The sequence below is a fragment of the Xyrauchen texanus genome, unplaced genomic scaffold, assembly GCF_025860055.1.
Source record: "Xyrauchen texanus isolate HMW12.3.18 unplaced genomic scaffold, RBS_HiC_50CHRs HiC_scaffold_1084, whole genome shotgun sequence".
NCBI lineage: Eukaryota > Metazoa > Chordata > Actinopteri > Cypriniformes > Catostomidae > Xyrauchen > Xyrauchen texanus.
This window is the reverse complement of record NW_026265415.1, coordinates 178-11,936: the sequence shown is the minus strand read 5'-3', so window position 1 is coordinate 11,936 and position 11,759 is coordinate 178. Positions and strand designations below refer to the sequence as shown.

The window sequence follows — 11,759 nt, the reverse complement described above, 5'->3', positions numbered from 1 at the left end:
CTGATAGAAAGGTGTGCCATGTGTATAAACCTCACTCTCCTGACCAAAAGAGGTTCAATAGCGTCTGATTCTAGAGGCAGTAGCTTTTAGCCTCCATGTCCACGCAACCGCCTCCCATGCCAGAGATGCCCCTTCGAGTCTCGTAAGGAGCGGGTAGAACAGGAGTGTGACAATGATGCCGTGACCAAGATGGGAGTGAGGTTTAGGGGCTGAGTAGTACAATCAAGACATTTGAAATGTCAGCAATCTGTAAACCGGTGAAATGTAGTCTTTGTTGTTTTTTTATACTGATAATTATGGTGATCTGGCATGGGGGTATATCTCAGTGGTAGAGCATTTGACTGCAGATCAAGAGGTTCCTGGTTAAAATCCAGGTGCCCCCCTGTCAACTAACTTGTAGGTTAGCATAAGGTCCTGTATTTTGGTGTGGTTAAACACTGGTTTAATCAAGCTGTTGATACTGTATGCAACCTAGAGCCAATAAAATGCAGTATTTTTTGCTTTTATTCAGGTATTTAATTTGATTAGTATTCTATTTTTGTATAATCTCTGTCTTGTTGCTGTATTGTTTGTGCACTTACAGTTTCTGTCAGCCAGACAAATTCCTTGTATGTGTAAGCATATGTAACAGTGGCCAGCTGATAGAAAGGTGTGCCATGTGTATAAACCTCACTCTCCTGACCTCAAGAGGTTCAGTAGCGACTGATTCTCGCGGCTGTAGCTTTTAGCCTCCATGTCCACGCAACCGCCTCCCATGCCAGAGATGCCTCTTCGAGTCTCGTAAGGAGCCGGGTAGAACAGGAGTGTGACAATGATGCCGTGACCAAGATGGGAGTGAGGTTTAGGGGTTGAGTAGTACAATCAAGACATTTGAAATGTCAAAAATCTGTAAACCTGTGAAATGTAGTCTTTGTTGTTTTTTATACTGGTAATTATGGAGTCTTGGCATGGGGGTATAGCTCAGTGGTAGAGCATTTGACTGCAGATCAAGAGGTCTCTGGTTCAAATCCAGGTGCCCCCTGTCAATTAAGTTGTATGGTTGCTTAAAGTCCTGTATTTTGATGTGGTTAAACACAGGTTTGATCAAGCTGTTGATACTGTATGCAACTTAGAGCCAATCAAATGCAGTATATATTGCTTTTATTCAGGTATTTAATTTGATTAGTGTTCTATTTTTGTATAATCTCTGTCTTGTTGCTGTATTGTTTTTTGCACTTACATCTTCTGTCAACAAGACAAATTCCTTGTATGTGTAAGCATATGTAACAGTGGCCAGCTGATAGAAAGCTGTGCAATGGGTATAAACCTCACTCTCCTGACCTCAAGAGGTTCAGTAGCGACTGATTCTATAGGCTGTAGCTTTTAGCCTCCATGACCACGCAACCGCCTCCCATGCCAGAGACGCCGCTTTGAGTCTTGTAAGCAGAGGGTAGAACAGGTGCGTGACAATGATGCCGTGACCAAGATGGGAGTGAGGTTTAGGGGTTGAGTAGTACAATCAATACATTTGAAATGTCAACAATCTGTAAACCAGTGAAATGTAGTCTTTGTTGTTTTGTTATACTGGTAATGATGGAGTCCTGGCATGGGGGTATAGCTCAGTGGTAGAGCATTTGACTGCAGATCAAGAGGTCCCTGGTCAAATCCTGGTGCCCGTTCACTAAGTTGTATGATAGCATTAAGTCCTGTATTTTGGTGTGGTTTAATCAAGCTGTTGACACTGTATGCAACCTAGAGTAAGTTGTAACTGTGTAACTGTGGCCAGCTGATAGAAAGGTGTGCCATGTGTATAAACCTCACTCTCCTGACCTCAAGAGGTTCAGTAGCGACTGATTCTCGAGGCTGTAGCTTTTAGCCTCCATGTCCACGCAACCGCCTCCCATGCCAGAGATGCCTCTTCGAGTCTCGTAAGGAGCGGGTAGAACAGGAGTGTGACAATGATGCCGTGACCAAGATGGGAGTGAGGTTTAGGGGCTGAGTAGTACAATCAAGACATTTGAAATGTCAGCAATCTGTAAACCAGTGAAATGTAGTTTTGTTGTTTTTTTATACTGGTAATTATGGAGTCCTGTCGTGGGGGTAAAGCACAGTGGTAAATCATTTGACGGCAGATCAAGAGGTCCCTGGTTCAAATCCAGGATTCCACTGTCCACTAAGTTGTATGGTAGCATAATGTCCTGTCTTTTGGTGCGGTTAAAAACTGGTTTGATCAAGCTGTTGATACTGTATGCAACTTAGAGCCAATCAAATGCAGTATTTATTGCTTTTATTCAGGTATTTAATTTGATTAGTATTCTATTTTTGTATAATCTCTGTCTTGTTGCTGTATTGTTTGTGCACTTACATCTTCTGTCAACAAGACAAATTCCTTGTATGTGTAAGCATATGTAACAGTGGCCAGCTGATAGAAAGCTGTGCAATGGGTATAAACCTCACTCTCCTGACCTCAAGAGGTTCAGTAGCGACTGATTCTATAGGCTGTAGCTTTTAGCCTCCATGACCACGCAACCGCCTCCCATGCCAGAGAGCGCTTTGAGTCTTGTAAGGAGCGGGTAGAACAGGAGCGTGACAATGATGCCGTGACCAAGATGGGAGTGAGGTTTAGGGGGTGAGTAGTACAATCAATACATTTGAAATGTCAACAATCTGTAAACCAGTGAAATGTAGTCTTTGTTGTTTTGTTATACTGTAATGATGGAGTCCTGGCATGGGGGTATAGCTCAGTGGTACAGCATTTAACTGCAGATCAAGAGGTCCCTGGTCAAATCCAGGTGCTTGTTCACTAAGTTGTATGATAGCATAAAGTCCTGTATTTTGGAGTGGTTTAATCAAGCTGTTGATACTGTATGCAACTTAGAGCCAGTGAAATGCAGTATTTATTGCTTTTATTCAGGTATTTAATTTGATTAGTATTCTATTTTTGTATAATCTCTGTCTTGTTGCTGTATTGTTTTTGCACTTACAGCTTCTGTCAGCAAGACAAATTCCTTGTATGTGTAAGCATATGTAACAGTGGCCAGCTGATAGAAAGGTGTGCCATGTGTATAAACCTCACTCTCCTGACCTCAAGAGGTTCAGTAGCGACTGATTCTCGCTGGCTGTAGCTTTTAGCCTCCATGTCCACGCTAACCGCCTCCCATGCCAGAGATGCCGCTTTTAGTCTCAGTAAGGAGCGGGTAGAACAGGAGTGTGACAATGATGCCGTGACCAAGATGGGAGTGAGGTTTAGGGGCTGAGTAGTACAATCAAGACATTTGAAATGTCAAAAATCTGTAAACCTGTGAAATGTAGTCTTTGTTGTTTTTTATACTGGTAATTATGGAGTCCTGGCATGGGGGTATAGCTCAGTGGTACAGCATTTGACTGCAGATCAAGAGGTCCCTGGTCCAATCCAGGTGCCTGTCCACTAAGTTGTATGATAGCATAAAGTCCTGTATTTTGATGTGGTTTAATCAAGCTGTTGACACTGTATGCAACCTAGAGCCAATCAAATGCAGTATTTTTTGCTTTTATTAAGGTATTTAATTTGATTAGTATTCTATTTTTGTATAATCTCTGTCTTGTTGCTGTATTGTTTGTGCACTTACAGCTTCTGTCAGCCAGACAAATTCCTTGTATGTGTAAGCATATGTAACAGTGGCCTGCTGATAGAAAGCTGTGCAATGGGTATAAACCTCACTCTCCTGACCTCAAGAGGTTCAGTAGCGACTGATTCTCGAGGCTGTAGCTTTTAGCCTCCATGTCCACGCAACCGCCTCCCATGCCAGAGATGCCTGTTCGAGTCTCGTAAGGAGCGGGTAGAACAGGAGTGTGACAATGATGCCGTGACCAAGATGGGAGTGAGGTTTAGGGGTTGAGTAGTACAATCAAGACATTTGAAATGTCAACAATCTGTAAACCAATGAAATGTAGTCTTTGTTGTTTTGTTATACTGGTAAAGATAGAGTTCTGGCATGGGGGTATAGCTCAGTGGTAGAGCATTTGACTGCAGATCAAGAGGTCTCTGGTTCAAATCCAGGTGCCCCCTGTCAACTAAGTTGTATGGCTGCATAAAGTCCTCTGTTTTGGTGTGGTTTAATCAAGCTGTTGACACTGTATGCAACCTAGAGTAAGTTGTAACTGTGTAACTGTGGCCAGCTGATAGAAAGGTGTGCCATGTGTATAAACCTCACTCTCCTGACCACAAGAGGTTCAATAGCGACTGATTCTAGAGGCAGTAGCTTTTAGCCTCCATGTCCACGCAACCGCCTCCCATGCCAGAGATGCCTCTTCGAGTCTCGTAAGGAGCGGGTAGAACAGGAGTGTGACAATGATGCCGTGACCAAGATGGGAGTGAGGTTTAGGGGGTGAGTAGTACAATCAAGACATTTGAAGTGTCAGCAATCAGTAAACCAGTGAAATGTAGTCTTTGTTGTTTTTTATACTGATAATTATGGTGATCTGGCATGGGGGTATATCTCAGTGGTAGAGCATTTGACTGCAGATCAAGAGGTTCCTGGTTAAAATCCAGGTGCCCCCTGTCAACTAACTTGTAGGTTAGCATAAGGTCCTGTATTTTGGTGTGGTTAAACACTGGTTTAATCAAGCTGTTGATACTGTATGCAACCTAGAGCCAATAAAATGCAGTATTTTTTGCTTTTATTCAGGTATTTAATTTGATTAGTATTCTATTTTTGTATAATCTCTGTCTTGTTGCTGTATTGTTTTTGCACTTACAGCTTCTGTCAGACAGACAAATTCCTTGTATGTGTAAGCATATGTAACAGTGGCCAGCTGATAGAAATCTGTGCCATGTGTATAAACCTCACTCTTCTGACCTCAAGCGGTTCAGTAGCGACTGATTCTCGAGGCTTTAGCTTTTAGCCTCCATGTCCACGCAACCGCCTCCATGTCCACGCAACCGCCTCCCATGCCAGAGACGCCGCTTCGAGTCTCGTATGGAGCGGGTAGAACAGCAGGGTGACAATGATGACATGACCAAGATGGGAGTGAGGATTAGGGGGTGAGTAGTACAATCAAGACATTTGAAATGTCAGCAATCTGTAAACCAGTGAAATGTAGTCTTTGTTGTTTTTTTATACTGGTAACTATGGAGTCCTGGCATGGGGGTATAGCTCAGTGGTACAGCATTTAATTTTAAAAAGTATTTAATTTTATTAGTATTCTATTTTTGTATATTCTCTGTCTTGTTACTGTATTGTTTGTGCACTTACGGCTTCTGTCAGCAAGACAAATTCCTTGTATGTGTAAGCATATGTAACAGTGGCCAGCTGATAGAAAGCTGTGCAATGTGTATAAACCTCACTCTCCTGACCTCAAAAGGTTCAGTAGTGACTGATGCTAGAGGCTTTAGCTTTTTAGCCTCCATGTTCACGCTAACCGCCTCCCATGCCAGAGAGGCCGCTTCGAGTCTCAGTATGGATCAGGTAGAACAGAAGCTTGATAATGATGCCGTGACCAAGATGGGAGTGAGGTTTAGGGGGTGAGTAGTACAATCAAGACTTCTTTAATGTCTGTAAACCAGTGAAATGTGAAGTCCTCTAATGGGGGTATAGCTCAGTGGTAGAGCATTTGACTGCAGATCAAGAGGTCTCTGGTTCAAATCCAGGTGCCCCCTGTCAACTAAGTTGTATGGTTGCATAAAGTCCTGTGTTTTGGTGTGGTTTAATCAAGCTGTTGACACTGTATGCAACCTAGAGTAAGTTGTAACTGTGTAACTGTGGCCAGCTGATAGAAAGGTGTGCCATGTGTATAAACCTCACTCTCCTGACCAAAAGAGGTTCAATAGCGTCTGATTCTAGAGGCAGTAGCTTTTAGCCTCCATGTCCACGCAACCGCCTCCCATGCCAGAGATGCCCCTTCGAGTCTCGTAAGGAGCGGGTAGAACAGGAGTGTGCAATGATGCCGTGACCAAGATGGGAGTGAGGTTTAGGGGCTGAGTAGTACAATCAAGACATTTGAAATGTCAAAAATCTGTAAACCTGTGAAATGTAGTCTTTGTTGTTTTTTATACTGGTAATTATGGAGTCCTGGCATGGGGGTATAGCTCAGTGGTACAGCATTTGACTGCAGATCAAGAGGTTCCTGGTTAAAATCCAGGTGCCCCCCTGTCAACTAACTTGTAGGTTAGCATAAGGTCCTGTATTTTGGTGTGGTTAAACACTGGTTTAATCAAGCTGTTGATACTGTATGCAACCTAGAGCCAATAAAATGCAGTATTTTTTGCTTTTATTCAGGTATTTAATTTGATTAGTATTCTATTTTTGTATAATCTCTGTCTTGTTGCTGTATTGTTTGTGCACTTACAGTTTCTGTCAGCCAGACAAATTCCTTGTATGTGTAAGCATATGTAACAGTGGCCAGCTGATAGAAAGGTGTGCCATGTGTATAAACCTCACTCTCCTGACCTCAAGAGGTTCAGTAACGACTGATTCTCATGGCTGTAGCTTTTAGCCTCCATGTCCACGCAACCGCCTCCCATGCCAGAGATGCCTCTTCGAGTCTCGTAAGGAGCGGGTAGAACAGGAGTGTGACAATGATGCCGTGACCAAGATGGGAGTGAGGTTTAGGGGTTGAGTAGTACAATCAAGACATTTGAAATGTCAAAAATCTGTAAACCTGTGAAATGTAGTCTTTGTTGTTTTTTATACTGGTAATTATGGAGTCTTGGCATGGGGGTATAGCTCAGTGGTAGAGCATTTGACTGCAGATTAAGAGGTCTCTGGTTCAAATCCAGGTGCCCCCTGTCAACTAAGTTGTATGGTTGCTTAAAGTCCTGTATTTTGATGTGGTTAAACACAGGTTTGATCAAGCTGTTGATACTGTATGCAACTTAGAGCCAATCAAATGCAGTATATATTGCTTTTATTCAGGTATTTAATTTGATTAGTGTTCTATTTTTGTATAATCTCTGTCTTGTTGCTGTATTGTTTTTTGCACTTACATCTTCTGTCAACAAGACAAATTCCTTGTATGTGTAAGCATATGTAACAGTGGCCAGCTGATAGAAAGCTGTGCAATGGGTATAAACCTCACTCTCCTGACCTCAAGAGGTTCAGTAGCGACTGATTCTATAGGCTGTAGCTTTTAGCCTCCATGACCACGCAACCGCCTCCCATGCCAGAGACGCCGCTTTGAGTCTTGTAAGGAGAGGGTAGAACAGGTGCGTGACAATGATGCCGTGACCAAGATGGGAGTGAGGTTTAGGGGGTGAGTAGTACAATCAATACATTTGAAATGTCAACAATCTGTAAACCAGTGAAATGTAGTCTTTGTTGTTTTGTTATACTGGTAATGATGGAGTCCTGGCATGGGGGTATAGCTCAGTGGTAGAGCATTGTCAGACAGACAAATTCCTTGTATGTGTAAGCATATGTAACAGTGGCCAGCTGATAGAAATCTGTGCCATGTGTATAAACCTCACTCTTCTGACCTCAAGCGGTTCAGTAGCGACGGATTCTCGAGGCTTTAGCTTTTAGCCTCCATGTCCACGCAACCGCCTCCATGTCCACGCAACCGCCTCCCATGCCAGAGACGCCGCTTCGAGTCTCGTATGGAGCGGGTAGAACAGCAGGGTGACAATGATGCCATGACCAAGATGGGAGTGAGGATTAGGGGGTGAGTAGTACAATCAAGACATTTGAAATGTCAGCAATCTGTAAACCAGTGAAATGTAGTCTTTGTTGTTTTTTTACACTGGTAATTATGGAGTCCTGGCATGGGGGTATAGCTCAGTGGTAGAGCATTTAATTTTAAAAAGTATTTAATTTTATTAGTATTCTATTTTTGTATATTCTCTGTCTTGTTACTGTATTGTTTGTGCACTTACGGCTTCTGTCAGCAAGACAAATTCCTTGTATGTGTAAGCATATGTAACAGTGGCCAGCTGATAGAAAGCTGTGCAATGTGTATAAACCTCACTCTCCTGACCTCAAAAGGTTCAGTAGTGACTGATGCTAGAGGCTTTAGCTTTTAGCCTCCATGTTCACGCAACCGCCTCCCATGCCAGAGAGGCCGCTTCGAGTCTCGTATGGATCAGGTAGAACAGAAGCTTGATAATGATGCCGTGACCAAGATGGGAGTGAGGTTTAGGGGTGAGTAGTACAATCAAGACTTCTTTAATGTCTGTAAACCAGTGAAATGTGAAGTCCTCTAATGGGGGTATAGCTCAGTGGTAGAGCATTTGACTGCAGATCAAGAGGTCTCTGGTTCAAATCCAGGTGCCCCCTGTCAACTAAGTTGTATGGTTGCATAAAGTTCTCTGTTTTGGTGTGGTTTAATCAAGCTGTTGACACTGTATGCAACCTAGAGTAAGTTGTAACTGTGTAACTGTGGCCAGCTGATAGAAAGGTGTGCCATGTGTATAAAACTCACTCTCCTGACCAAAAGAGGTTCAATAGCGTCTGATTCTAGAGGCAGTAGCTTTTAGCCTCCATGTCCACGCAACCGCCTCCCATGCCAGAGATGCCCCTTCGAGTCTCGTAAGGAGCGGGTAGAACAGGAGTGTGACAATGATGCCGTGACCAAGATGGGAGTGAGGTTTAGGGGCTGAGTAGTACAATCAAGACATTTGAAATGTCAGCAATCTGTAAACCGGTGAAATGTAGTCTTTGTTGTTTTTTATACTGATAATTATGGTGATCTGGCATGGGGTATATCTCAGTGGTAGAGCATTTGACTGCAGATCAAGAGGTTCCTGGTTAAAATCCAGGTGCCCCCTGTCAACTAACTTGTAGGTTAGCATAAGGTCCTGTATTTTGGTGTGGTTAAACACTGGTTTAATCAAGCTGTTGATACTGTATGCAACCTAGAGCCAATAAAATGCAGTATTTTTTGCTTTTATTCAGGTATTTAATTTGATTAGTATTCTATTTTTGTATAATCTCTGTCTTGTTGCTGTATTGTTTGTGCACTTACAGTTTCTGTCAGCCAGACAAATTCCTTGTATGTGTAAGCATATGTAACAGTGGCCAGCTGATAGAAAGGTGTGCCATGTGTATAAACCTCACTCTCCTGACCTCAAGAGGTTCAGTAACGACTGATTCTCGCGGCTGTAGCTTTTAGCCTCCATGTCCACGCAACCGCCTCCCATGCCAGAGATGCCTCTTCGAGTCTCGTAAGGAGCGGGTAGAACAGGAGTGTGACAATGATGCCGTGACCAAGATGGGAGTGAGGTTTAGGGGTTGAGTAGTACAATCAAGACATTTGAAATGTCAAAAATCTGTAAACCTGTGAAATGTAGTCTTTGTTGTTTTTTATACTGGTAATTATGGAGTCTTGGCATGGGGGTATAGCTCAGTGGTAGAGCATTTGACTGCAGATCAAGAGGTCTCTGGTTCAAATCCAGGTGCCCCCTGTCAACTAAGTTGTATGGTTGCTTAAAGTCCTGTATTTTGATGTGGTTAAACACAGGTTTGATCAAGCTGTTGATACTGTATGCAACTTAGAGCCAATCAAATGCAGTATATTTTGCTTTTATTCAGGTATTTAATTTGATTAGTGTTCTATTTTTGTATAATCTCTGTCTTGTTGCTGTATTGTTTTTTGCACTTACATCTTCTGTCAACAAGACAAATTCCTTGTATGTGTAAGCATATGTAACAGTGGCCAGCTGATAGAAAGCTGTGCAATGGGTATAAACCTCACTCTCCTGACCTCAAGAGGTTCAGTAGCGACTGATTCTATAGGCTGTAGCTTTTAGCCTCCATGACCGAGCAATCGCCTCCCATGCCAGAGACGCCGCTTCGAGTCTCGTATGGAGCGGGTAGAACAGCAGGGTGACAATGATGCCATGACCAAGATGGGAGTGAGGATTAGGGGGTGAGTAGTACAATCAAGACATTTGAAATGTCAGCAATCTGTAAACCAGTGAAATGTAGTCTTTGTTGTTTTTTATACTGGTAATTATGGAGTCCTGGCATGGGGTATAGCTCAGTGGTAGAGCATTTAATTTTAAAAAGTATTTAATTTTATTAGTATTCTATTTTTGTATATTCTCTGTCTTGTTACTGTATTGTTTGTGCACTTACGGCTTCTGTCAGCAAGACAAATTCCTTGTATGTGTAAGCATATGTAACAGTGGCCAGCTGATAGAAAGCTGTGCAATGTATATAAACCTCACTCTCCTGACCTCAAAAGGTTCAGTAGTGACTGATGCTAGAGGCTTTAGCTTTTAGCCTCCATGTTCACGTAACCGCCTCCCATGCCAGAGAGGCCGCTCGAGTCTCGTATGGATCAGGTAGAACAGAAGCTTGATAATGATGCCGTGACCAAGATGGGAGTGAGGTTTAGGGGTGAGTAGTACAATCAAGACTTCTTTAATGTCTGTAAACCAGTGAAATGTGAAGTCCTCTAATGGGGGTATAGCTCAGTGGTAGAGCATTTGACTGCAGATCAAGAGGTCTCTGGTTCAAATCCAGGTGCCCCCTGTCAACTAAGTTGTATGGTTGCATAAAGTCCTCTGTTTTGGTGTGGTTTAATCAAGCTGTTGACACTGTATGCAACCTAGAGTAAGTTGTAACTGTGTAACTGTGCCCAGCTGATAGAAAGGTGTGCCATGTGTATAAACCTCACTCTCCTGACCAAAAGAGGTTCAATAGCGTCTGATTCTAGAGGCAGTAGCTTTTAGCCTCCATGTCCACGCAACCGCCTCCCATGCCAGAGATGCCCCTTCGAGTCTCGTAAGGAGCGGGTAGAACAGGAGTGTGACAATGATGCCGTGACCAAGATGGGAGTGAGGTTTAGGGGCTGAGTAGTACAATCAAGACATTTGAAATGTCAGCAATCTGTAAACCGGTGAAATGTAGTCTTTGTTGTTTTTTATACTGATAATTATGGTGATCTGGCATGGGGGTATATCTCAGTGGTAGAGCATTTGACTGCAGATCAAGAGGTTCCTGGTTAAAATCCAGGTGCCCCCTGTCAACTAACTTGTAGGTTAGCATAAGGTCCTGTATTTTGGTGTGGTTAAACACTGGTTTAATCAAGCTGTTGATACTGTATGCAACCTAGAGCCAATAAAATGCAGTATTTTTTGCTTTTATTCAGGTATTTAATTTGATTAGTATTCTATTTTTGTATAATCTCTGTCTTGTTGCTGTATTGTTTGTGCACTTACAGTTTCTGTCAGCCAGACAAATTCCTTGTATGTGTAAGCATATGTAACAGTGGCCAGCTGATAGAAAGGTGTGCCATGTGTATAAACCTCACTCTCCTGACCTCAAGAGGTTCAGTAGCGACTGATTCTCGCGGCTGTAGCTTTTAGCCTCCATGTCCACGCAACCGCCTCCCATGCCAGAGATGCCTCTTCGAGTCTCGTAAGGAGCGGGTAGAACAGGAGTGTGACAATGATGCCGTGACCAAGATGGGAGTGAGGTTTAGGGGTTGAGTAGTACAATCAAGACATTTGAAATGTCAAAAATCTGTAAACCTGTGAAATGTAGTCTTTGTTGTTTTTTATACTGGTAATTATGGAGTCTTGGCATGGGGGTATAGCTCAGTGGTAGAGCATTTGACTGCAGATCAAGAGGTCTCTGGTTCAAATCCAGGTGCCCCCTGTCAACTAAGTTGTATGGTTGCTTAAAGTCCTGTATTTTGATGTGGTTAAACACAGGTTTGATCAAGCTGTTGATACTGTATGCAACTTAGAGCCAATCAAATGCAGTATATATTGCTTTTATTCAGGTATTTAATTTGATTAGTGTTCTATTTTTGTATAATCTCTGTCTTGTTGCTGTATTGTTTTTGCACTTACATCTTCT

The 11,759-nt window shown here is 42.7% G+C and overlaps 13 non-coding genes across 13 annotated transcripts; all 13 read left to right on the top strand.

The window, feature by feature from the left end:
• Positions 1–311: 311 nt before the first annotated feature.
• On the top strand, positions 312–383 carry trnac-gca (transfer RNA cysteine (anticodon GCA)). Its single transcript has one exon. It is a non-coding gene; the product is annotated as a tRNA-Cys (tRNA).
• Positions 384–949: 566 nt separating this feature from the next.
• Positions 950–1,021, top strand: trnac-gca (transfer RNA cysteine (anticodon GCA)). The gene has a single exon. It is a non-coding gene; the product is annotated as a tRNA-Cys (tRNA).
• A 2,934-nt stretch (positions 1,022–3,955) lies between these two features.
• On the top strand, positions 3,956–4,027 carry trnac-gca (transfer RNA cysteine (anticodon GCA)). Its single transcript has one exon. It is a non-coding gene; the product is annotated as a tRNA-Cys (tRNA).
• A 420-nt stretch (positions 4,028–4,447) lies between these two features.
• Positions 4,448–4,519, top strand: trnac-gca (transfer RNA cysteine (anticodon GCA)). Its single transcript has one exon. It is a non-coding gene; the product is annotated as a tRNA-Cys (tRNA).
• A 1,026-nt stretch (positions 4,520–5,545) lies between these two features.
• trnac-gca (transfer RNA cysteine (anticodon GCA)) lies at positions 5,546–5,617 on the top strand. The gene has a single exon. It is a non-coding gene; the product is annotated as a tRNA-Cys (tRNA).
• Positions 5,618–6,036: 419 nt separating this feature from the next.
• On the top strand, positions 6,037–6,108 carry trnac-gca (transfer RNA cysteine (anticodon GCA)). Its single transcript has one exon. It is a non-coding gene; the product is annotated as a tRNA-Cys (tRNA).
• Positions 6,109–6,673: 565 nt separating this feature from the next.
• On the top strand, positions 6,674–6,745 carry trnac-gca (transfer RNA cysteine (anticodon GCA)). Its single transcript has one exon. It is a non-coding gene; the product is annotated as a tRNA-Cys (tRNA).
• A 1,411-nt stretch (positions 6,746–8,156) lies between these two features.
• trnac-gca (transfer RNA cysteine (anticodon GCA)) lies at positions 8,157–8,228 on the top strand. Its single transcript has one exon. It is a non-coding gene; the product is annotated as a tRNA-Cys (tRNA).
• A 419-nt stretch (positions 8,229–8,647) lies between these two features.
• Positions 8,648–8,719, top strand: trnac-gca (transfer RNA cysteine (anticodon GCA)). Its single transcript has one exon. It is a non-coding gene; the product is annotated as a tRNA-Cys (tRNA).
• Positions 8,720–9,283: 564 nt separating this feature from the next.
• trnac-gca (transfer RNA cysteine (anticodon GCA)) lies at positions 9,284–9,355 on the top strand. The gene has a single exon. It is a non-coding gene; the product is annotated as a tRNA-Cys (tRNA).
• Positions 9,356–10,355: 1,000 nt separating this feature from the next.
• trnac-gca (transfer RNA cysteine (anticodon GCA)) lies at positions 10,356–10,427 on the top strand. Its single transcript has one exon. It is a non-coding gene; the product is annotated as a tRNA-Cys (tRNA).
• A 420-nt stretch (positions 10,428–10,847) lies between these two features.
• trnac-gca (transfer RNA cysteine (anticodon GCA)) lies at positions 10,848–10,919 on the top strand. The gene has a single exon. It is a non-coding gene; the product is annotated as a tRNA-Cys (tRNA).
• A 564-nt stretch (positions 10,920–11,483) lies between these two features.
• On the top strand, positions 11,484–11,555 carry trnac-gca (transfer RNA cysteine (anticodon GCA)). The gene has a single exon. It is a non-coding gene; the product is annotated as a tRNA-Cys (tRNA).
• The last annotated feature ends 204 nt before the right edge of the window (positions 11,556–11,759 follow it).